This window comes from Rhinolophus sinicus, chromosome 5 (assembly GCF_057876585.1).
Source record: "Rhinolophus sinicus isolate RSI-liver-muscle chromosome 5, RSI-T2T, whole genome shotgun sequence".
NCBI classification, from domain to species: domain Eukaryota; kingdom Metazoa; phylum Chordata; class Mammalia; order Chiroptera; family Rhinolophidae; genus Rhinolophus; species Rhinolophus sinicus.
Window position 1 is genome coordinate 100,788,631 of NC_142505.1, and position 27,080 is coordinate 100,815,710.

The 27,080-nt window shown below is 38.2% G+C and overlaps 1 long non-coding RNA gene across 1 annotated transcript in view; it reads left to right on the top strand.

Moving 5' to 3' along the window:
• LOC148758296 (uncharacterized) overlaps positions 1 to 27,080 on the top strand; it is a 1,912,057-nt gene that overhangs the window by 1,256,384 nt on the left and 628,593 nt on the right. The window lies entirely within an intron of this gene.

Below are 27,080 nucleotides of genomic sequence, written 5' to 3' on the forward strand. Positions count from 1 at the left end.
AGTGAATATAGGCATGTGATTTCTAATCATTGTTTTAGAATAGTGATATCTCACATACCCAGCATACTCTGCAAAGATATTCACATATTCAAATATTCCAGATAAGTAGAGCAACTCTCTTTAGCAGCAAACTAAGCATTCTGATGGAAATCCTTCTGAAATGTGTCAAATATTACTATATGTTTTATTATTATTTTCAGCGTAGATTACTAAATAAGTATCTCTTTTTTGATGCCTCAGAACCCATTATGAACAGCCATCATTATGGGCTGCCACATTATAGGAATGCCTTCATAGAATTGTGGGTCCTTTGTCTTTTTCCTAAGTCATAGATTGTGGCAATCATTCTTCTTTTTCCCCATTTCCTGTTGTTGGCTATCTACTAATCAACTAAAGTAATTTAAATATAATAGCCTGAATTATTGTTGTTCTTTCTCTCCTTTGGAGTAAATCTCATAGGCTTTGTGATAGATATTTGCTACTCACCAATAGTAGTTTCTGCTATTTTACTTCTATGACTGCGTCCTGTAGAGATTTTTTTGTTTTTACCACTGGTCAAATATCTGGTGAAGTGAGAACTTTGGGGGATGTTTACTCTGTAAAAAGAAATATCAAAGAGCCCGCACCAAACCAGAGATTTCAGAGGTTCTGAGAAATGTGTGACAGGAGCAATATCCTAATTTGAAAACCCAAGTAAACAATAACCTTTGGCTTCCATCGGGTGCTTCATAGCATCTCCTTCTCCTAAGCTGTGACCGTAGATTTAAACATTATTCCAGAGTTCTTGTAAAATAACCTAAGAATTGAACAGCATGATATGTTAAGGATGTTGATTTATAATGTGCAACGTCTCATTTACTAATCTCAAAGCAAAATAAAATCATTTCTGATTACTTTATCTATTCACCTATCCCAAATTCCAAAGAAAATTTAAAATTTTGTTTAACAAAGTGTCTTCATACTGAAGAGTATTGTATGTCACAAACATATACAAAATCTATATGTTAGATCAGGGGTCCACTTTTTCATTTGTGTGTTTTTCTGGGACATATGCACACTTATGTAACTACTCAAGTCTGTAATTGTAGCCATAGAAAATAAGTAAATTGTCTAAAACTTTATAGACCCTGAATTTTGAATTTTGTATAATTTTTGTCATGAAGTGTTTTTTTTGTGTGTTTTTTTTAACTTGGTTTTTTCAACCACTGAATGAATATGCTAAACTTTTTTAGTTCACTAACCACATAAAAACAGTCTAGAGCCTGAGGTGGCCCACAGGCCAATTTGTCCACCCTTGCTAGAGAGGGCTTTTCACAGCAATAGAAATGGCATGTGAATATATCAAGGATTTGAGAGGCCTGGACATGATACGAAGCTTCCGGTAAAAGGCTAAAAGTTTGGTAATTCATTATTTCTAAATACATTTATGATTTAAAAAAAGAAAATCCCAGGATATTTTACAGAGTTTGTTGCTTATTTGTTTTTGTCTGCATGTTGCTTATCAACTTCTCAAACTTGAATGTGCATGGGAATAATTCCTAGGCAGCCTGTGAAAAGGCAAATAACAAGTCTGATGTGGGGCCTGGGACTGCATTTTTAACAGGCTCACAGGTGATGCTAGACGCACAACCACTCTGAGTACCTAGGGCCTAGACAATAGTGAAAAGAACCCAGTTTGACCTCATAAGTGATTACAAGTCTGTGCAGAGGGCTTTAATTGAATGAAATTTGATGTGTTTAAATAAAATGCATGGCCCTTAAAAATAAAAAAAGACATAAGAAATTAATAATGTATTAAAATTTTATGGCTTCACCAAATTAAGAAGATTTGCACTAAAAGCCCAGAATACTTAGCTTGCTAAGTGCCAAGTAGCTTGGCTACTAGTATCAAAAATACAACTTTCATGCAGAACATATTCATTCTCACTCTTCAAATATTTTTCACCTGTTTTGGTCGATTAGCCTACACCTAGGAAAGTAATGAGCAATTCCGTAAACACTAGAAGATACAAGGACTATTAAAAATTGATGTGTGATGCTGTAAGGCATACATGCTGCATTTACTGTGGCACACATGAATATCCAAGTACGTGTGATGTTTTAAAGTGCATTTGGTCTGAGGATTTCTAATGTCAAGTTTCAATCCCATGCAAATGAAAGGGGCTGAATACATAAACCTGTCAAAATCATAATTTTAATGGAAATGTCAAGAGACTTCTGAAAGCCAATATAATAATCCCTTTTATGCAGTACGAGGAAGAAGCCCATGATCCTAAAAGAAGTAACCTGTCACCCTGCGCTATACATTTCATCCTATTACCAGCCTCAGCTCCATTATCTAAATGACCAAGCTCTCCTTCAATTCTAGGGCTAAATGATGTCATGACATGACTATCATCATATTTATACCTCATAAAATTAGAAAGGTTATTAAACATAATTTGACCTTTGGCACACTCTGATAGAATCCTGATTTCTGCTGTTTCCTTTCCTTCCTTTCCCCGCCTTCATTTATTCCCATCTCTCATTTCAGTTCTTTAGACACTTTCGTTTTGTTTTGTTTTTCCTTTCAAATTAGCTGTTGCCCACTTACACTGGCATCATGTTGCATGACCGAATCTAGGATTTCATAAAATGCAGTTTTTATTCCAGTGCTCTTTTTAATCTTCAAAGCTGACACACAGGAGAGAGAAGTTACTTCCATTGAAACCTAAATTCAATGCCAAGTACATTTGCCCTTGAAAATTTTCTAAAGCACTGGGTGATGTGGGGCCGAGATGTCTCTGTTTTGTGGTTACTATTGTCTTTATCTGGTACTGCAGTACAGTGGGCTATTAACTGTGTTTATCTTCGTTGGTTGGCTCTGATCAAAACATATTAAAGAAACAGATGCGTGGAGATGGACAAGGGTCATGTATTTGGTGTGCAGGACAATTGAGAAGGAATGAGTATTTGTCAGAACCTTTTTAGACTCCTACACTGTATGACAACCTCCTCGCTAGTATTTTAAGAGATGTTTAAATAGATTAAACATAAACAATTATGTTTTATAAGTGCCTAAGAATAAGGGCAACAAGCTTCTTAGTCTCTCTCTTTCTCTCTCTATATATGTATGTATGTGTATGTGTGTGTGTGTGTGTGTATATATATATATATATATATATATATATATATATATATATATACACATATACATATATATATATATATATATATATATATATATATTACATATATATCTCCACACACACACTTCTTTCTTTAGAGTTCAATGTTAATATATCTTGTACCAAATGTATATGGTTCTGTAACGCACTAAAAATATTTTCTGTACCAAAGCCTTCTCAGCACAGACTCTGAACTTGCAGTCTCCTCTGCCGTGCTTGTTAGTTTTCAGCATGCTCTATGCTTCCTTGTTACAGTCCCAGATGACAATGACTTCCAAATGCACAGGTATTTTCATCGTTAATTTTCCATTCAAGACAGTAGTCTCTTATACTCAACTCACAGCTTCCTGTTCTCAGTTTGATTTATTATGCTCCTTATTTACACTCATTAGCTATTTAATGAATACCTACTACGTGGTGAAAAAACACAGTCCCCCCTTTTAAGTAGTTTGTAATCCGGTAGGTATATAGGCAAGAGAATGGAAAATAACAATATGATGTGATCTATATTTTAAATGCATCAATCAATCAATATGTATTTATGAATTGAAAACTAGAGACAATCAACAGCCTTTATTAGACATAGACATGGATGTGACTATAAATACAAACAGAAATAGAGTTAATGGCCTCAAAGAGATTGGAGACTAGTAAGAGGAAAAATGATAATATAAAGAGAAAACCCTGTTATAAGATATTATATGATAACTTCCATATACTCTTATTAGAGGCAGAATATCCCTCGGAAATTAATCCTTCTCTGGTAAGAATTCTTTTCATACCTTGTGTTCAAATTGGTAATAATGTTTCATTCTTTTTTCCCTATTCGCTTGATCACAGGATGAATAATTTATTTCTGTATGAATTTTATTTTAGAAACTAACCACAGAAATCCCTCTGTTTCTTTGGTCTTTCTTTACACCCTTTGTTTCATTGGTCTCTATTTTTGTATAGAGGGATTATATTGGCCTGTTCAGGCTACCATTACAAAATATCATACACTTTGCGGTTTAAAAAACAGACATTTATTTTCTTTTAGTTCTGGAGGTTGCAAGCCCCAGATCAAGGCTCCAGCTGATTCAGTTCCTGGTGAGAACTCTCCTCCTGGTGTGTAGATGGTCAGTTTCCCACTATGTCCTCACAGGGTCTTTCCTCATTTATATATCTGTGCAGAGAGAGAGAGAGCTCTGATGTCTCTTCTTATCTGGACACGAATCCTCCAGAATCAGGGCCCTGTCCTTATGGTCTCATTTAACGTTCATTACTTTCTTAGAGTCCCATCTCCAAATATAGTCACGCTACGGGTAATAGTCAACATCTGGGTTTTGGAGAGATACAAACGTCCAGTCCGTAACAGTCATCAAAATGATGAGTTCATTCTTTGCTTACTATTTCTAGTCTCAATAACTACACTTCCCCAAAACAGAACAATGTGTCATAATCCCAGTTTGTGTTTCAATTACGCATAGTCCTGTTGCTGACAATTAATACATATTCTGGCAGATAAAATGCTTATTTTTAAAAGCAAAGCATACTCCATGCAGGAATGGCTGAAGAATATGAATCTCTCAGTCAATAAAAATCACAGATAAGTGTTATGTCACTTACCAATGAGGAAGAACTAAGCAAGCAATTTATCTTTTGTACAGAAACTAAAATACGTACTTTTGCAAATACATGTTCATTAAATACATTGTTTTGCCTCATTCTACATAATTTGCATAGAGTATATTCTTGTCAAAGTTAAAATTTGGATTAATGTCTGATGTGTGAAATTATCCAATTTATATTCAGTCATTTCACAGCATTCTAGTTCTTATCAAATAACCTTACCTAAGCTAAGAAAATGGCTATCATTCACAAAAGAACTAGAAACACACTTCATATCAAGTTGGTACTATTTATTTTTCTGTGTTTGATCAGAGTTTTTTTATTTGGACGTTAGCCATCACACACACACACACACACACACACACACACACACACACACACACACGTGCGCACAGTTTTCTCACCAAAGGGCTGATTTGTTATTTCACTTTAAAATATATATCTAATGTTAACATACTGGGAAAACAGCTGCACAAACAACAAAAAATGAGTGCATAAGTACACTGTTTCTTATATAAAATATCACATGAGTGTTTAGGGCTACCCAATTAGTCTTTCTGCCTCTAGTCTCTCTGCTTTTTACTTCATCCAAATTAGTCATCCTATAACATTGCTTTGTTTCTTTTTTCCTTTTATAAGTGTGTTAAAATAAACCTAACACAATTTGCCATCTTAGCCATTTTTAAGTGTAAAGTTCAATATTAAATACATTCACATTGTTGTACAGCCATCACCACCATCCATCTCCATAACTCTTTTCATCTTCTAAAACTGAAAATCTATACTTATTAAACAATAATTTCATATTCTTCCCTTCCTCCAGCTCCTGGCAACTACTATTTTACTTTCTGTCTCTATGATTTTGTCTACTCTAAGTACCTCATAAAAGTGGAATCATATAATATTTTTCTTTTCTGTGGCTAGCTCATTTCACTTAGTATAATATCCTCAAGATACATCCATGTTGTCGCATGTCACAGAATGTCCTTTTTCAGGCTGAATAATATTCCATTGTATGTATATACTACATTTTGCTTATCCATTCATCCATCAATGGACACTTGGGGTTGCTTTGACATTTTAGCTCTTGCGAATAATGCTGCTATGAACATGAGTGTACAGAATTCTCTTTCAAGACCTTGGTTTTAATTTTTTTTGGCAATGTACCCAGAAGTTGAATTGCTGGGTCATATGGAAATTCTACATTTAATTTTTTGAGGGATCCCCACACTGTTTTCCGCCGTGGCTGTATGATTTTCACATCCCCATCAGCAGTGCCCAGGGTTCTAATTTCTGCACACCCTCACCAACACTTGCTGTTTTCTGTTTTGATGGTAGCATCCTAATAGGTGGGAGGTGGCTATTCCTCTGCTTTTTATCACATTGCTCACAAACCTTCCATGGCTCCCATTACCTTGATATAAACTACAAGTGCATAGCTTTTATGTACTGTCAACAGCAAAGCTGTTAGAGTAACGTCTGCCTCCTACTAAATGTAAAGCCCCCTGCCGTCTTATTCGAGTCCTCATTATCTCCTAAACTTCATACATCTATTTCCTTTTATATGCATGCTGTCATTTGCAAGAGTTCTCCCAAGTGTCGCATATTTCATTTCACTTAACCTAGTGTTTCTCTGAGGAACAATATTGGCATTTGGGGCAGAACCATTTATTCCTCTGCAGAATTTTCCTGCAGCTTTACAGAACATAAAGAATCCCTGGCCTCTGCCCATTGATACCAGTAGACCTCTTATATTATGGTGACAACCAACAAAGTGTCCATGCATTTCCAGGCACTGCTATTCAGGACTCTTTTGGTCATAAATAGCAGAAAATCTCACTCTAGCTTAAGTCAATAAGTGAGTGTATTGGTCAATGGAATTGAAAAATTCAGGGCAATACCTACAGTGTATGACTGTAGGTACATATGGACATAGTAGTGTCTAAAAGATTTGTTCTTGCTCTGTATAACTCTTGTACTGTCCAGTATATTTGGAGATGGGCCCTACTGTCATGTAGGCTTCCAGCAGTACCAGACTTGTATCCTCACAGGCCTGTTTCATGCAGAGTAGAGCTTATCTCTTTCCCAGTCACTCAAGCCAACATTCCACTTAGGTTTGAATTGTCTTGGCTGGAAATAATTATCCTTTATAAAGGTGTCACCATGGCCAGAGAAATATAGTGTTCTTTTGCACACACCTCAACCCTAGGGGCAATTTGGACTACCATTTAAAGAGCAGTAGCTCATCAAAGAAATACAGTGTGTTGTTAGCAGAAGAAAGAATAATGGATGTTAGGTAGCAAAAATGACCACAAAAAGTAACCTAGAAAAAATATTAATTGCTTAATCTTAGACAAAGAATTTTAATCCCAAGCCTGTTCTCCAAATCTATAAAATATAAATAATGTCAGCTACCTTGTGGGTAGATAGTGTAAGATTCAACATAGACAGTATCTCACATAAGACCTGGAACAGCTGTGCTTAAAACATGTCTCATTCCCTTTGCATTTCCCTCTAAGGTGCTAGTCAGGATGGTTTGTAAAATAATTGACAGTTGGTAGGCGGGAGCACCGCCCATTCAGACTGGGGAAGGCGACCTGTCACAGTGGAACTCAGCCAGTTCTTTACACCAAGTACACAGCTGCTCTTTAGATTCTGTCCTAGTAAAAATCCTTCACAATTGATTCTATCCATACTCATCTCGCTATATACACTAACCCACAATGGGACTTCTAGTGATTTCTACCCAAAATCTTTTATCACCAAGACTACTTCCATGGTCTCTACCCCTCTGCATTTCATAATTTTAACCATTTTTCCAACATGGTACTTCATTCAGTTTCTTGTTTGCTGTAATGAAAGCCAGACTCCAGTTAGAGCTATAGGAACACCTAGTTCATATAATTCATGACTAAAATAATGGCCCACACAGAAGATAACCTGCACTCATTCTACCTCATCGACCAGAGAGGCATCGGGGGACTCTGGTGTGTGGAGCTATGTGTGTGGAGCTGCCCACTAACCCCATCCCATCCTCAATGTCGCAATGGCCTCCTTGCACATGGACCAAAAACGACTGACACTGGATGCAGACAATGGTTTTAGACTCCGATTCCCAGCTTTGCACTTAATGAGCTTGGTGACTTAGGACAAGTTTCTTCACCTTATCGATCCTCAGTTTTTTCCATCTATGATATATAAATGATACAATCCAGAGTTTTTAGGGAAATATGAGAATTGGACAAGTAGCCGTTAGAAAACAAATCTTTACTTTTTATGAATATGAGGGTTGTGTGACATCTGTGCCACCTTTGTTGGTAATTTAGTCATTACCTATGTGTCATTCTTGCCACCTCAGTTTATTGGGACATTTTTTTATATACATGAGTTCTCATTCTCTGCGTACCTCAGTGCTGCACAAACATTAAAGTATGAGTGAATGGACACATGACTGAGCACTTTCTTAAGTAGACCTTTGACAATGAGAATGGAAATGATTTTGGGACACTCACATGGGTCAGATAAAGCTGTGGTAAAAAATTATATCTAAGCATAAGATTTTTAATCTACCGGAAAAAAAAAAAAAAAAAAATATATATATATATATATATATATATATATATATATCAGATTTTTGTCAGAATTAAAAAAAAAAGTTACATACAATTTTAAAATATTCTGATAATTTTAGAAAAAAATGATGTTTTTCCTAAAGTCTATTTAACACTAAATCTTCATAATAGATTCTGATATGCCGGTGAGAGGTTTGAAATAGGAGCCAGAAATGAGGGTCTGTGTCTGCCATTTCAATTCAGTATTTTTCAACTTTTAAACATGTGGTTGGACTAGTAATATTTTGGATTCCGTTATTCATAGATCCTATGATCTTTTGCCAAGATACTGAAAGTACTTTTTAATACATTTGCAAGTGGACATGCTGAGTCCAAAACAGAATAGCCTTAAACTGCACAAAGGATCAGAGCAAGTTGTTTATGTTCTGAAGGCAAGTAAGGACTCCAATTCTCTGAAGCTCACATTTTATTGAAATAAAGGTAAGCAAAAAATAAAATAAAACATGACATGAAGATCATAAAGCAAGGCAATGTGATACAGAGTGAATGACAATGGCCAAATTAGTTGAGTGGTCCAGGGAAATCTTTCTGAAGATGAGAAATCTGAGCCCCATGTGGAAGGAAGGAAAGGGTCCAACCATGCAAAGATTGATGGCAGGAAGTAGCATTGCAGCTGAGGGACCTACAGATGCCAACTCCTGGAAGCTGGCTGGGCTTAGCCTGTGAGAACCCGAAGGTGAGAAGGCTGCTTGGAGTATAATGAGATAATGGGCAGTGGTGGGAAATCACTTGGATGAGTTTGATAGTAGCTGGATCATAGAGCGTTTCATAGAGAGGTCGTAGAGCTGTAAGAGTTTAGACTTTGGATTTTATTCTGAGTGCTTTGGGGAGTGATGGTACCAGATTTATGTTACAAAGCCCTGCTGTGTGAAAAATCCACATTCCTAATAGCTAGATTTTTTTTTAATGGTGAGGTCCTGATTCAAATAAAAAGAAACTGTTGTAAGGGGATGATTTGGTAGTAAACATGTCTTCTAAGTATCTGCAGCTATTTTATTCACACATCCTAAGCAGTAGTCAAGGAACAGGTTATAACGTCGTTGAAATGAGTCAGTTCCTGGCTGGCACAGCCATTGCCGGCATGTTCATGCGTTCCAGTTGTTTTTTAAACTGCATTTTACACCAGGGGAAATTGCACACAGTAAATGTCAAGGATTCACTAGGGGCACTGCAGTTTCTGAGGCATGAAGCTAATACATATTTGTCTCATTACTGTCAGCCGATCAACTTTACTCCGTGGATGGCAAGGGCCCACAGCTCATAGGAGATGTCGTTACAAACGACCTTTGGGAGGTCATGGGGAGCATGACTTCTGAAATTCACAGTAGTGTCATATCATTAATAAGAAACTAAGGAAAAGATCTCCACGGAGTTTTTGATACTTGACTTCCTCATAGAAACAGGTGTGTGGTAGGGGTGGGTGTCACATTTTTCAGCTCTGATACATCAAACTTAAATTGAAGAAAACATAAAGTGTTTGAGTGGGCAGCTGAACCCACTCCAGTGGTTTCCATATTGCCCAACAATTTTCCTGAGGTAAACATGTTTTGCAGGATCATCAGGCTGTTAATGGTCTTTTGCTTGAATAGTTTCAAAAGACAGAAAGAGAAAATTCTGATTTCATGGTGAGGGCAATTATTTAGCATGGAAGTCACTTTTTTTTTTTTTTTTTTTCCATTCAGTCTATGTTTATCTAGGTTTATTCTTCATATTTTCAGTCAGGTATCATGATTTTTAGGAATAGCTTATTTTCTTCTTCCACTTTCATTTTATTTGAAACAATGATTCTCAGTCTTTTTTCTCCCAGTGATTTAGTAGTGAAAAATAGCTATAGGTAATTTTTCTTAACTTTCTTAATTATAACATATTTATAATCACAGGGGTTAATATATTGGAAACCTGCAATGAATACTTGTTGGTGATGAGGAGTTGACTTATAAATAGTGTGAGGGATATCTTCTGCTTCTTCTGTTTAGTTCTATTCTATCGAAATGCACTGCTAAAGGACTTTGCCTCTATTTCATGCCCTCGACTTTGGCCTTGACTCCCCCATATTGTAAACTGGTGAGATTATAGCAAGGGGTATTTGTAGCATTTGCCAGTGTTTGTGGTGTAAATACTCTACCGCACCTGATGACAGTGGCTTGCAAGATCCCTGAATTTTTTTTACAGTCATAAGGTGGGCAGAAAGGATAAGGCAAAATGGGGTAGGATTGCTTCTCAAGAAAATCCTAGGGCAAAGCACAGGCAGCTCTGGAGGAGAATGCTCCAAATGGATGGGTAAAGGCAGGGGCATCTAGTATGACCCTGTGCTCAGCAGAAATGCTGTCCCTTGAACGGTAAAAGACTCACTCTGGGCATTGGACATGTTTCTTTGTAGCTTCCTGTTGGTGACTGGAGACTGACAGTCAGGCAGGGATGGACCGTCTCTCAAGGCCAGCTCTGCTGTGGTCTTTCCATGGCTGGGTGGCTGCACTAATCTCCCTTCTCATGCCCCTCGTACCTGATCTTCCCATGTCCCAACCATTTACTCTACTGTCACTTATCACTTATAGTTAAGTTTTTCTCTTCTTTTAGAATGAGACCTCAGTTGTCCTTATCTCCCCTGCAAAGTTTTATCCAAGTACTTGCAAATTAAAATACTAGGTTTTTCACAAGTGTTTTCCCTGAGATAGACTTAAAGAGTCTACCTTTGGAAGCCAAACCCTCATTATTAACCCATCTTTCTCTTGGCTTTCCTTCTGTGTAAAATCCCATTGCTCCATGAGGAAAAGATGATTGTGACCAAATAGGAAAATGTGCTCACATAGAGGAAAGGGGGTTGGGGAAAGACCACATAATTTGATGTTCCGAGATAATATCCTGTTACCAATGAAAAGTTGGTACCCCAAATCTTTCGTATGTTTTAAATGTATTGTTCTGGCACACTGTCAGAGAAAATGGGCTTACACCTTACATAAGAAGGCATCAGACTAACTATGTCACTCAATGAAGCGCTACCTTACCTCAAGCAGAATTTAACTTACTATCTATAGGAGAAACAGACCCCTGACATACCATCAATCATGTTTCCAGGGGCTCACAACCAACATCAGTCATCAGTGCCAACACTGCTTCTTACTGAGCTAGGATTCAGCCTCAGACTCTTTCTCAACACATTAGCCACTATAAACCTCATGAGTTCAGCACTCGATATGGAAGTGGCTGGCAAGTCTAAACAAACATAGGTACATATGCCTTTCTTATAGTAAGAAATTAGTCCTCTCCTCATGGCCTTAAGAAAGCACTTCATTTTGTGTGCTAGCTTGTATTCTACATCAAAAATCTCCACTAGTGAAAATATATACATATTTAGATATCTTAGTCTGGATTTCCAAATGGAAGAAATAAATACCCAGTGACCTCAATAGATAGTCACAGTGAGAAAAGTAGTGATTTTTTTTTTTAATGTAACTTCATTTGGCCTCAGAACTCCAATACTCAGAGTTATTACCGTATGTTCTTTTGCGGCAGTTCAAAATCTTATCAAAGAGCTACCTACTTATGAATCAATAAATTTAATGTTTTCTAATTAACAGTTTTAGCCTGAAAACCAGTGATTGGTGTTAGGATTACAGCATTTAATGATTTTCAGATAAATGCTGGTTAAATCCATTGTTCTTCCAAAAATTGTAGCTAAGAGAGAACCCAACTTTATATCTACCCATTTGGCAATAACTATAAGAGGTTAAACAGGTGAAAGTCAATAAAAATATTGAAGGGTATTATATGTTAGAATTCCGTATGCTTTCACCAGTCTGAATTAAATATAGGTCCCATTTTGATATTTATCTCAAATCAGTTTCTTTGAATTTTCTCCCTGTGATTAGTAATCAAGTTACAAACAACCCAAGTAAAGCTGTTTCCATGTAATCCCTCTATTAATGAATGCAAAAGTGTCTAAAACAATGATGATTAGACGTGGACATTTTTTTTCTGAATTTCAGTGCATATGATGTCCAACAAAATAAACTGTAGTATACGTAAGTCAAAAAAGTCAGCAATGTGCCTGCATAATGCCAGGAATGTGACTTAAAAAAATGCTTCAGTTGAATAGTACCATTTATATATATATATATATATATATATATATATATATATATATATATATATTTTTTTTTTTTTTTTTTTTTTTTTAATGGTGTATATTGGGGGGAGACGGCCAAGGATATGGGAAGGCAATTTAGAATGGCTACTTTAATTTAGCAGAGAAAGTTCTACTCTGCTCCATGGACTCATTCTAGGACCCAAAATGACAGCAGTTCTGCCATTTTTCAAAAAAGGAAGGAGAGAGAGAGACAGAGAGAGAGACAGAGAGAGAGAGAGAGAGAGAGAGAGAGAGAGAAAACGACTTCTCACATAACTCTAGTGTATTGTCATGCAGTCAGCAGGAAATTTGAGAGCTTACAGAGAAGTGATCAGCAGAAGATTCATGGGCTAGGATATTAACTAATATACATCATATTGATTCAGGTTCCATTGAGGAGAACTGAGGTATATGGCCACACCTAATTATTAATACAAGGAAGGCTGGGGAATGTGGTGTAACCTGTGCCTTATGCTCAACTACAAGAAAGAAATAGTTGACCATTGTAATCAACAGGAGCAGTGCCATTGGCTAGTAGAGAGAGCTGATGGGAAATTAGGCAGAATCTGTTTAACTTTTTAACCTAGTGTTTCCCAAACTTAGTTCACCATGGACTTTCCTCTAGAAGACACCTATAATTTTATTTTGTTATTTTTCTTTTTTTTAAGAAATGCTGATGTAGGGCAAACATTTTACTGTGTACCAATGCCCTTAATGCGGTTGCCGTTTCTCTTAAAACTGATCATGATGAAGCCAAACCTCTGGCATTAGAGTGTTAAAATCTCTGTGTGTGTATATCTCTGTGCATGAGGCCATTTTGAACCCTCTAGTTTGGATGGGTTTGGCATTCAATTGTTGGGGGGCTTCACCTGTGTTAGGAATCACTCCCTTATTTCCATCCAGAGCTTTCGCACAATGTAGAATAGATACTTTTTCTTTCTATCTGCCAAAAATAACAACACTGAAAAAAATGACAGAACATATTTTATGAAGGGAACTGCTGGGAACATGTCACTCGAGGCAAAAGCAGTTAGATCTGCCGGCTGGATGCTCTTCTGATGTTTCTCCTTAAATAACTTCATTATTCAATGAGAAACGTTTTAATTATTTAAGTGACATAAAAGACGAAGTTGTGGTATTAATATCTAGGTTGTGTTTACTGGTTTTAAGTCTTTTTGTCTATTTATATTGGGGTTGTAAGCACTTACTAAACCCCATCTGGTGTGGAATTTCTCTCCACATTTAGAGAAACAAAAGGTTTCCATGCCCTGAAAGCTTCTATGTTTGCCTAACAGGGTCCCTGTGATAACTCTTTGGCTGTTAAATATGGCCTTGGTTTTATTAAAAGAACTTTGTCCCTTACTTTTCCAAAAGCTTTTCCTTTTGTTGCTAAAACTCATACATGGTGCCATGATATTTACAGATAATGGATTTTCCCCCCAACAATGGTATGCACTGTTATTAGGAGTTGCTATTATCGCAATAATAAAAGTAGCAGTAATCAGTCAATATCATTCTCATTACTTCTACTTATTTAGTGTGCCTGATGTACTAGGCACTGGAGAGTTACAACTATATTCTGCAGCACCCCAGAAATAGGAATTATGATCTCCGTGTCATAAATGTGGAAACTACCAAAATATGTCCACTATTAAAACAACAATAGCAATAATAGAATCAAAAGTTGAAATGTTTATGAATATTAGAGTTAGGATTCTAACTGAGGTCTGATTAACTTCGAGTCCCGTGCTTTCTTTTTGCATTACTCCATGTTCCTCCTATTGCAGAGATGACAGATTTGAGAATATGTCCACGCCCTTCTTTCCTCACCTACAATCTACAATCTGTAAAGATTTTGATTCTTGCAATTGTAAATTGATCTGAGACTATGAAGTAGTGAAGCCTTAAATTCAAACTAGCAATTTATATATAACGTGGGAAACAGCATAGAGGAGAAGAAAGGAATGTCTTCCGTAACCTTAGTGATAGACCTGAAAGAAATCAGTGTGACCTTCAGCAGTCACAGCCACTGAACAGCTCTCATCCAGGACCTTACCCTAATGGGCAGTGAGTGGGTTGCCCAGGCTGCTGTCAGGGGCTCCATGTACCTTGCTTTCCACCATTTGCTCAACCATTTTCTAGCCTAAGCCATTCAGTTAAAGATGCAAATATGCATGAGCGTGTCATAGGTCTAGCTCTACCCAGGTCACTGATTCATCATTTAGAAAGGAACAAGGAGAGGAGGCCGTGCACATTGATTGGTAATTCCCACAAAGCTCCGCACAGTAAGGAGGGGGTGGTTCTTTAAAGCAGAATCCTGGTGGTGGGATGAGAGAAAGAGTGAATAGCTGCCTGGCCGGCACTGCCAGCTGACATCTACCATATCATGTAGCTGTGCCAAGTCCAAAGATCTCCTCAGTTTCCAACACTTCTTGGGATATTTGATCGATACTCCCAATATCAGAGAAATTACACTGGGCACTTATTTAAAGTGGCAAGGAATATTTTACTCAAGATTATTGTAGTGGGAGAGAGAGAGAGTTTAAATTCAACTCCCCTGAAACAGAAGTGGAGGAGGTTTTAAGCATTGAGGTAAGCTAATGGCAAAGTTCTAGAGGATATTAGGTGGGAAGTTAGTCAGTTAGTAGGTGCTCTAATGTTTGCTAATTGGCCGTTATTCACTAGGCTTCTCCCTTCCACTGACACTGGGAGATCAGGGTGCTGTCTTTCTTCATGATTACATTTCAAAGGCATAGATCCCAAATCTTGAGAGAGACTTTCCTCGATTGTAAAACTGGCAACAGGCTGCTGGGAGAAGATTTACATCTCAAAGGGCAGAGTAGAATTTACAGGAGAACTTTTTTTTTCTCAAGTAAATGCTCTAAGAAAAGGGAAGTCAGGGGCCTAGTCAGAAACAAACCTGTCTGAAGTTGAATCAAGTGAGGGAAATGTTAAGATCTTCTTGGTCAGTAATCACACATCCTCTAGATGAAAACGTACATTGTTTCTTCAAGCCGCTGCCCCTCATCTTCTCCGGTTGTCTCCCTGTGCCTGCGCACTGCTGCAGCTCACCTAGGTCATTTTCCCTCCAAACAGGAAGGAAATCTCTTCTATCATTCTCCAGAGCAGCAAAGACACACAGTGCCCGTGTCTGTGACTCTCAAGGAAGACCTGCAAATAAAGACAGGGACTCAGATCACACAGGAGGGAACGATTTAAAATAGGATACCAGACATCAATACTTTTGCAGTTCCACCTTCATTACCCTTTTAGGGAAATTCTCAGAGTCTCTATTATGTCTGCAACCTCATGGTCCAATACCCATCCATCCCTCAAGACAGGCTTCATTCTCTACCTTCTTTGAATCCCAAGTCTTCTTTCTCCCACATCGTCCTTCTGAAGCCTCCAGGGGAAAGTGTAAAATTCCCATCACATTGTTATGCAAAGCAAAACACCCTTTCTTTGTCTCAACCTCTGCAAGTCGGACTAAACCTTAGGATTTATCCTTCCATATTCGAATATGAAGTTTTCTAAACAAAAGAGCCTTTCTCCCTTGTTTCCACATTGAATAGACTAGCAAAAGTTTTGAAGTTATATTTCTTTTATATGTTTCAGATCAAATTGTTATGCTGGGGTCAAAATCAGAGTACCCTGGCTTTCATGTAAGGATATAAAAAGGGAAAAGAGAGCAAAAGAGGCAATGGGAATTTAGTTTCTTCCTCTGCCCTGAAAGAGATGGGGGGTTTGTTTGTTTGTTTGTTTGTTTGTTTGTTTATGATCTGCAAGAAGGAAAGAGAGAGCAACAGACCGAAATGATTATAATGGACATAACCACGGTGATTGTAAGATTTGAAGATAGATATGTAGATAGAGTCTGCTTACCTGTATCTTTTAATTTTTTATATTATTTCCATAATTGAAAATAACAAGTCAAGATAGGATGCCAAGTAAAGACTGAAATAAGAAGCTCAAAAATGATACGGTCATTGATATATAGACAGACAGACATAAATATAGAATTGCCAATCAAACACCCGATGGCATCAAGATTATACAATGGGCATTAAATAGTCTGCAAAGATTATTGACTGAGTCAGTGACTGAGTAATGACCTGGAAAAATTATATTTAAGAAGCACAGTACAGAGGGTACTATAAAGTAATTTTCTGCCTTCACAAAATGGAAAGATTCAGGCAAAAAATTAAAAGGCCTACACAATAGTAAGTAATTGTAACAGGAACATAGCTGAGATATAGGTATAAAAGTCCATACTGGTTGTGATATCACTGACACCTGAGGGCACATAGTGTTGTTCCATGGACCATGTCTGGCCTGTGAAGATATTTAATTTGCTATGCAATTAATAAGAATCCTTAAATTATATTGTTTATTTAAGAGGAAATGCATGTATAAACATTCTGATTTTTCCATTTTTATTCAAGTGGAAAATGTCACAATAGGCTTTTGTTTCTACATAGTAACAACTGACTAAATAACATTCCTCCCGACATAAACACGGTAGGGATGTTCCAATTACATAGATCCACTTGGCAGGTGTCAGAGTTGCATTGTGGCATTGATGACTCTGGGTAGGGAAGATATTCAAAGAACAATTTTCTTTCTTTGTTTTTCTCTCTTTCTTGTTTCTTTGTTTTCCCTTTCCTGGTGCAGATGTGTTCCTAGTTTCCTTGCAGTCTCTGAGTCCTCCACTGGAGAACTGTGTGTGCCTTAGCTCAGGCACCCTTCTCCATCTAGCCTCTTACAGCTCTCCCTAAAACACTGGCTTTTAGTGGACCATCTCTGTTGGGCTCAGGTGTTTTCCTTGGGCAGGATCCCTTTCAAGATACAAAAGTTAGCTCTCCCTTTCTCAGAATCCACATCTGGCCTTTCTTCTATTGGTAGAAGGCCAACTTACTTCCATTATAGCCCCTCCACCTGGAACCTATTTTTGCTTGTCTTTGAGCCTCTGTAGACACTCATAAATGATAGAATAGGTCACATTTTGTTTCCTCTTCCCTGGCAGAGATTGGGAATCTTTTATAGTAAATATAGTCCTCCCTTGCCCTGTATTTATCATAGCACATATATAGTTACTTGATCAAAGTACTTGTGTTTGGTTCTACCTTAGCTCTGTAGCTCTTGACCTAGGGATCAGCTGGTCTCTTAATCTTTTGGTAATTGCTTCAGAGTCCACTGGCTCCAGGAACAGAGAGTCAGAAGAATTATGTCTATGCCCTCTGTGTATTTGAGGCACAAGAGTCTGGCACAAGCTTCCTAATGGATGAATGAAGACCTGAGTGCAGTTCATTTAAGAATACAGGAGACAAGGCAAGGACTTGTTTGCAGAAATGATGATCTGTGCCTGCTTAACCACCTAAGCCAATTGTGCTGTTACATAATGACACTCCACTTCTCTGTAGAGTTAAAAGTTGAGTTGAGCTGGTAGAGGAAAATGTGCCATAGTCAATTGACCATGAATATAACAAATTTACAAGTTTCTCTTGAGTGTCTGATTATCTAAAAATCTGCCAAGAAATCAAATTGCCTGTCAGTTGCCCAAATTATTTTACTCGCTGCTATTGAAATTCTTGGTGGGATAGGGTTTCTAAATGGAAAAATCGGAAATGAGTTGGAAATGATTGATCAAACTTGAGAATAACAGTATACAGAGTCACTTCTTCCTTGCAACAAGGACACCTTCTGTTGCATTCTTCTCTCATCTATTCAGAGAAGACAAAATCAAAGACAGAAGACCCATTTTAAATGAGACCCATTTTACTTGAGGTTTATTGATTTTTAAAAATTTTTTTTAAGTGACACTGAGAATTAAGGATTGAAATCATTCTCTTGATTTAAATTATGTCTCTCTTCTATTTAAATTAATTAAGAGTAAATTTAGCCTATCAATAAAATATGAATTAATGTAAATAGGAGTAACACAGAGGACACAATTATTTTAATGTATACTAAATTTGGGTTATGATGTTCAAATTCCCCTGTGGTTGTATTTTCTCCTGATACACCTTGGCCCACGCGTGAGACAGATGTCTTCTTTGTTCCTCAGTACTTGTCTTCCTCACATTTCCCTCAAAATCCCAACTTTGAAACTCAGGCTATAGATTCCATCATCAATGTCCCTTATTGTTGCCACCAACTACAAAATCCCAGGTTACTTCTTTTCATGTCTAGATGATGTTACCCCATAGTTCGCTGTCACTCTATCCAGCACTACAACTGTTTTAACTCATCATGATAGATGTTCGTTCTAACACCTTAGATCTTCATTTTTTAAAGTTAATCTTCTTCACAGATTCTTTTTTTATCTGCACCCTATAGCAGTGACTCCCAAGGTCAGGCCTTGAGAAGATGTCCTAATCATAGCTTATCAACAATAACTGAAACCCTTCAATAATAACAATTATGTGCACCCCACCCTCTGACATTCACCTTCAATCTCCTTCTAGGACTTGGCCTCCGTTAACACCATTAGCACCTCCAATCAATGGGTTCTGTCAGCTTCTCACTGTTCCCATCATTTAATGTCCTTCCCCCCTCCCTACACGTACTCATTTTATGGTCAATGGTTATAATAATTTCCTTGAAAGTATTTTGACTTCCCCTCCTCTCTCACTTCATCACACTCAATTGGTAAAACCAAACTTTAAAAAATGAAACTGTTTTCTATTTCATGTTTGTACCTGTGCAGCTTAAATGCAACAGAGAGCCCACAACCATTTTGACTTTTAAGTTTTACAAACAAAAGTCTCAGTTGAGACTGTGATGGTGTCAAGCATTCATCCTTTGACTTCCCACTTTAATTGTCCTCCCATTTTCTTCTAACAGTAATTTCATAGCTTCTCTCTTGAGTCCTCCAAGGTTCATTTTCAATACTCAATCCCAGCTGATGATACCGCTTTGTACCTCACGGAGAAAATGGGACACATCGAAGAATAACTCCACACACTCCCTCCACCCCATCTACCCATCTATTAGCACGTGTTCCCTTTTATTTTCTCTTGCTGCCAAATACCTTAGCTTTATCTAAAGCCAGCCTGTCTCATGGGTGAGATCCCACTGCTGCTTTCCCCATCTCTATCTCCTCTTGCACTCATACACCCACGTCCAGTCCTTCAGGAAACCTTCATGTCACTAGTGCCTCTACCTCTAAAATAGGCCTAGTAAGTATTCCCATCATTTCTAATCACCTCCTAGGCCACTGCCCTGGTCCCAGCAACTACCATCGATATCTCTAATCTGAATTATTACAGAAGCTTCCTAGATGGATGACTTGCTTCTAATTTTTGTCTGCTAGCTACTATTTTCAGAGGAAGTTCATTAAAAGTCAAATATGATCAAGTCACTCCTCTGCTCGGCACCCTGAAATTCTTTCCTATTTTGCTAAAATGCCTCCATTCTTAGAATGGCCTTGATGACTCTCTCACTTTCTGACCTCAGCTTTCACACACCCCAACCCAACATTGGGGATGTGTCCCACTTCCCTCTGAGGTTATACCTGGAATACCCTCACCTGGATAGCTGCATGGAAAATTCTCTTACTTTTTTCAAATTACTCTCCAAATGTGACCTTCTCATGTGCCTCACCCAACAACTTGTCTCTATCATTCTACTTCTGTTGTTATTTATTCAATGCTATTTTTTCATAATATTGATCACCTTCTAAAGTATCTAATAATTTACTTATCTGTATAGTTTATTATTCATCTACAAATTTCCACCCTGGAATATAAATTCCTCAAGTCCAGGGGTTTTTATCTGGTTTGCTCACTGATGTGTCTTGGAGGGTCTAAGGTGTCATCTGACATATATCAGATCACTAAAAAATTGTTGAATATCTAAACACTTTCTTACTGATAGTGCTCTGTACTCTTGCATGTACAACTGTTGTTCAGTTTTAGGTTTGATTTTTTTTTTTTTTATGACTGTAAACACAAAGGTATTCCTATTCTTCATCATTTAGTAAATTGAGAGATTTTTCTTAGAATGATTATGCTTTACTTTATATGTCAGGTTATGTTTTCTTTAATTATGACACCTTATTTTCCCTTTTTTGTACTTCTTTGCTTAACATATTACCTCCCATCTAACTTAATTTGTTTTGAAATCCCGCATTGGTCCAAGGCTCCTTTGGCTTACCTTATAGATTATCCATAAAGAAGGGATCTCTGAGATAACATACTGTACATGCTTTATTCATCTGTGAGAGCATTATGGCACAGAAAGGTGCACAGTTCTCTATTTCATGATAAAACTCAAGTTTTTCTGGTTCTGTTCTCCTTTCACTGCAAGCCAAGATGGCGCACACACACGGCTCATTCCATGATCCCTCTTCATGAAATTGACATTGCTTATCCAGCGCAGTGATCTTTCACAAGCTGACTGGAGGAAATGGGTCATAGAAATAAGGACCAAAGTGCACATTCAGTCTTTTTTTAACATAGGAGAAGCTCAGACAATAAACTCAAGACTACATTCCCTGTTACCATTTCAGAAGAATGGTAAGGGATTATGTTGGTGATACAGGACAGTTAGCATGTCCCTAGGTAGACAGGGAGGTCCCTGGTGGAATAAACAAAGACAGCTACATCCTACAACTTCAGGTTTTAAAATTACTCCCTTGCTCCAGGACATAATGTAACAAGGCCTTGAGGTTATCATAAAATTCATTTTGGCCTGACAAATGGAGCAGATCTGATAAAGAGTGGGTTACTTTGCTAATTCCTTTAGGATGGGCAAGCAGAACAAACCTGGTAGATGAATTTCATTAGAATGCACCAGTTCCCTTCTTCAAACAGTTCCCTTCTCCAAAGAGTTTCCCTTCCCCAAACAAGCAAAGGGAAGGTATAAAAGTAGGACTTTTGCCTCAGTCATGGGGCACCCCCCATTCAGGACCCCCTCCCACTCGGGAGCTGCAACCTCTTCTCCTGCCTCTAATAAACTATCCTTTTTAAAAGACTTTTTTGCCTCTCCCTGGTCTGTGTTTCCATTCTTCGGCTTTATGAGACATGATGCCGGCCCACACCTAGAAACTGCCCGCTGATCCTACATCACCCACATCATTGGGACCAAAAGGACAGTGGTGAACCCCAATGATGCACTTAATAATAAAACATTGTTTTCCAGGTCACGTTTGAAGAACTTCAGGATCCATGATGTATTGTCTCTATCATACAGCACAGTATTCTAGGCTACTGTTACACTGATATTTATTTCCCTTAAGATGACATTTATTGAGCCCTTTGTGCCAGGCTTTGTATGCCTCACACCTCTCAAATACCTATGCTTGAGGTGTTCCTAATATCCTCATTTTAAGATGAGACAAAGGAGAGCCAAATAATTTCGTAATTTGTGAATTGTTACAGATGCAGTAATGGTGAGCTAAGCCTACATTGAAACACAAACCACTGCAAGAATGCCTTCCCCACATTCAGGAAGGGGTGAGATTAAAGCTGCTTAAGTGTTTCTAGTTTCAAGTTTCTGTCAGTTTGAAGATTGGGACAGGATGAACCCTACGGATAGGAAGTTATGAACACAGTGATGAGGAAAAGCTAGAGTAACCAGGGTTAGAAATACAATGGGATGCCAATAGAAATCAAGTCCATTGTTAATTCCTCCCAAGGTGTACAATTTTGAATTGTTAATATTGTTCGATTGAGAGACTAGTTATGAGATGAGACCCAAGTGATATTCAAAATCCCATTTTCCACAAATACCATTTGGGGCCAGTGATTTCACTAACAGAGGCAGTTCTTAATTGTGCCAATAAATAAATTTTGGAACATCAGAGAACTTTTGAGGATGACCTGTATCTTCTGAAATCATTGTCCTTTGTCACAGAGGTGCCATCTACAAGAGGCACTATGTACCCACCAGAACAAGCAGTTGGTCACACATCACACTGCATGTAGTATGTAAGGGTCCTGAGATTTTGCTGCCCTGGCCGTGAATTAGTTTCTCTGTGTCCTCAGGGAGAGGCTGCTCTGTGAGAATTTGAACCTCTCAGTGAGCTGTCAAATTTCATTTGACACCTCATCCAAAATTTAAAAAGGGCTGCCATCTGAAGTCAGAGATGTTCTTGGAGGAAACAAGAAGGCTGCTTCTTTCTAGGTTTGCAGGATGGAAGCTGCCAGGTGCTTTTACTGAGGGGCAGCAAGCTGGCAGCCCTCTACTCAGCAGACTTCTCAGATATTATGGCTGTCTAATGTAGGCAGTGCTTTCTCAGCCTCTCAACTCCTATTTTTTTCCCTCTCTCTCTTTTAGAAAGAGAGGGCCCCCTGGGCGTGAAATCCCCAGAGGACATTTAGCACAACTTGCAGTATTGTCACTGGCGTGTCAGCCAACAGAGGGTGCAAGTTGCAACTCTGCTCTTTCTCATCCACAATTGAGTTTTCCACCCTCTCCTTGTCTTCTGTGCATTCATTTTTAATTGTATGCAGAATATCTTGCATGCCCACCCTGTCTCGTGAAATGTGAGGTATCTATCTGTCTGTCTGTCTGTCTGTCTGTCTGTCTGTCTGTCTGTCTGTCTATCTATCTATCTATGAGGGAAGTTCATGGGGAGGCCCTTTCTGCACACCCTGCAGAAGTGTTCCGCGCTGGAAATGTCCTCCCAGGTGGCTGGCAGAGCGCCCCTGAAGTTGATGTTTTCTAGTGCCCCTCCATGCCCCACTCTTATCCGACTCTGGCTAACTACTTGAAATGGCGTATTTGACTGAGGGCTTCAACCGTTTGGAAACTGCTCTGAGACAAGGACCCCTTGATGGATTCGTGATTGACCTCTTGATTATCCATGGCCATTCAAGGGAGATTAAAAGGCCATGGCATGAGAGGCGCATTAGCTGCAATCAATCTGCGGCTCCCTTCTCCTTCTTCCTTTCTCCTTCACACAGACTGATTCATCAAAGGACATTTGCAATGCCTCATTTCAGAGATCCTGGCTTCAAAGTCAAGCTTTATTTTACAAAGAGAAAAAATATTAAAGTCTCTCACTAGATCCCTTCAGGACCAAAGCGGGGGAAGGGAAGGGAATCATCCTGTAATTGTCACTTCTGTGCTGGTTCTGGTGGGGGAAAAAAATAAAATAAAGTGCATATGTAAGGACAATCATTTGAAAAAGAAAAAGGACTCACTTTTGTTTTATCTCACCATAATTTCTTGGCTAGTGTCTCTGGGGTAGTCATTGGTACTGAATCTGGACCATTAGCAAACTACACAGAGCATCTAAAGGTTTTAATGTAAACGTTAGCCTCGTAGGTAAATGAAGCTTGGTTCCTGCCTTTGCAATCTAATTCACACAGGGCCAATTTTATTCTTGTTCCATTATTTCATCGAGCTTCTGTGATCCTAAGTCTCCCTTTGAAGTCGGTGGGAACTCTGAGCACAGATAGATTCCCTGGGTCTTGGAGTAAAATGAGTAATAGATCTGTAACCTCGCAGTTCGTAAGGCTTGCTCACGTTCTCTCTTTCCCTGAGGTCTTGTTCATGTTCTGGAAATGGATGACATTTGTATAACTTCTGAAGTTTGATCTGCCACACTAACTAGTTAAATAGTGGGAATTTTAGTGAACAATGCAGTGTATGTACAAAACAGAAATAAAGTTTTGTTTTTCAGGATATATCTATATCTCTCTCTATATACGTATATCTATGTCTATCTTTCTATCTATATCTATCTATCTATCTATATATGTGTATATTTATATATCTATATCTATATCTATATCTATATCTATATCTATATCTATATCTATATATCTATATCCTGTTTCCCCGAAAATAAGACCTTGCTGGACCATCAGCTCTAATGTGTCTTTTGGAGCAAAAATTTATATAAGACCCAGTATTATGTTATATTACATTATAGACCTGGTCTTATATTATAGTAAAATAAGATGGGGTCTTATATTAATTTTTGCTCCAAAAGACATATTAGAGCTGATGGTCCGGCTAGGTCTTATTTTCGGGGAAACGGGATGTAGATTATATATATATATATATATATATATATATATATATATATATATATATATATATATATATATATACTGAATCTATACCTATATATCTATCTATCTGGTGAGAAAAATATAAAACCAAAATAACCACACATAATCTCCAGTCTCTGAATGTGACAGCCTTGAGGAAGTGATTTGACAAGTGTTCGCAGAAGCTCAGTTCGGGCACCAGAGATAATCATTGAGTCTCTCTGCCTGCTGTTCCCATTTAGCCCTATTTCTGCTTAGCTAGGGATGTCACAGTACTTGTGATCAGCAGTCACCATTGGGACTTTGACCTTCCCATCCCCACGTAAACTCTGGAGGGCCACATGCTCAGCATGTGCTTTTATTGATAGGAATAAAGATGCAGTCAGGGTGTGGAGAAAAAAAAAATCAGTGATTTGAGAGTCTAGAATAGGGTGACAGACCATTCCAGTTTGCCCAGATGGAAATGGTTTCCTTGGAGGTGGAACTTCAGGAGAGTTGGTCGTCCTGGTCTGACCGCTTGGATTCTAGCACCGTTTCTCATGCCCCTTCATTATTGGCCTCCCATTCCTTTTTTCTGTGTTAAGTGGAGAGGACTAGATCAGATGTTTTAAAGTCAATGGTCAGAGGCCAAATCCAGTCAATAAATCTGTTCTGTTTAGGCCACACCATGGTGTAAAAATGGTGACATGTGTCATATTTGTCTTGATTTTTAATTTTTTTAAGTTTGCTTTGAAAAGTAAGAAAGGATGGTAACAATGGGTCTATAAGTGTATCAGGGAAGAGCAACCATCCAGAGCTGAACAGCACCTGTGCGTACAACGGGGACATAATATGCCTCTTCACTCACGTACCGTCACCGGTCAGCTCCCGTACACACTGGACTGTGCAGACCCTGGACTGAGTTGGTGTAAGCCCCCAAATCTGCATGAGGCCCACCGAGCTTGGACACATTTCAGGAGGAAAGATTGCTTCTGATTCTTAGATGCATCCAGGTATTAATGTTATGGTGGCCAATGCCCATCCTCTCCCTGCCATTCCCCAGTGAGACTTAATAAAGCTTCGAGGATCATAAAGGTCCCCTGCAGCTCTGAGTCTGTGCAAACTAAAAGGTGGAAATTGCTTATTTTTCACCTGTCATTGAAAATGTTTGTTGTTCCATCCGTTTTAATCACTGAAATACTTCCTACTTAAAATATGTCAGAAGTGTAAGCCTAACCAGTTTACTCTGATTGCAAATCAAGTGTTTCCTCCAATATGCTTTCCTGAATTGGGAGAAACGGGGCTCTTAGAGATCAATATGTGGCATTCTGCATGTTGTGATCAATTGGTGATTAAGTGAAAACGGTTTAGCTTAATTTGCTTTGAAAAGCTGTGCTTGTGCTGATAAAGTGTAGAAGTGTTTCTGAGATGAGATACAAGGAACAGATGTTTAGTATAAAATATTGATAGCACAGAGCAGAGATAAGCTTGGTATTTAATTTGTCTTAATATTTCCATTGCTACAAATTCAACAGCTTTTATCTTACTGGGTAATTACAACTTCCCCCCTCCCCCGGCATAAGATAAGATAGACTTTTTTCAGTTTTCTGTCACATTTTCACATTTAAACTCTTTATGCCCCCCCCCATGTTCTTTTTTATTCCCCTAGGTACAGGTTTCTTTATTTTAATTTCAATTGCAATCTTCAGTTAATGGACTAGAGAACTTGTTCATAAAAGTTGACATTTTCCTTGCCTCAGAGTTTTTAGGATATCTAGTCATGTTATCTCCTAAAAAAGACATGCGTGTGTTACGATGTAAGTTGACTGCTTTAGGAGGCCACAGAATGTAGACTCAAACAATAGACGAGTTCCTTTGGGTCTTTCTTTCCATGTGACATTCAGGCCAAGGAGGAGCCTCCACTCCGCGTGGTCGTTTAAGAATCCAGGCTGGACAGTACTTTCTGACCTCCTCAGCATGTGGCTTCCTTCACTAAATATGAACAGTTAGTGCTTCATTTGTTACTGGTTTTCAGACACTGAAAAGGGAATTGGAGACTTAGTGGGTAAGAAGTCCAACGCTAATAACTTCTCTTTAAAGAAGTTACACAGAAGGTGATCAAGACATGAAGGAAATCTCCAAAGGACACATGAAAAAAGGACTGAAATTAACCAATGGATGGAAACAAAGTCTGTGAGCAGTAAAGCACATATAGTGGTCCCCTTTGATGAGTGGATATGAGCATAAGGCGTGCCTGTCATAAATTGTCAGGATGAAGCCAGAATGGGACTGGAGTAGACTCACGTCAGAAGTCAACCTTGGCTCATGGAAAAGCTACTGAATGAAAGAGAACACCTGAAGAACAACACGATGAATTTAAGCATTCAAATATTCCACAGACTAGAGTAAATGAGCTTCCATTCAAATATCCCCAAATGTGCCAGAAAATGAGAGGCATGAGAGTCAGCAGAAACAATAAACAAAAGATTTATCCCCAAGAACTTCAGTTCTCACAACTATGAGATACAGAATATCAAACCTCACATTCATGAAATATATAAAT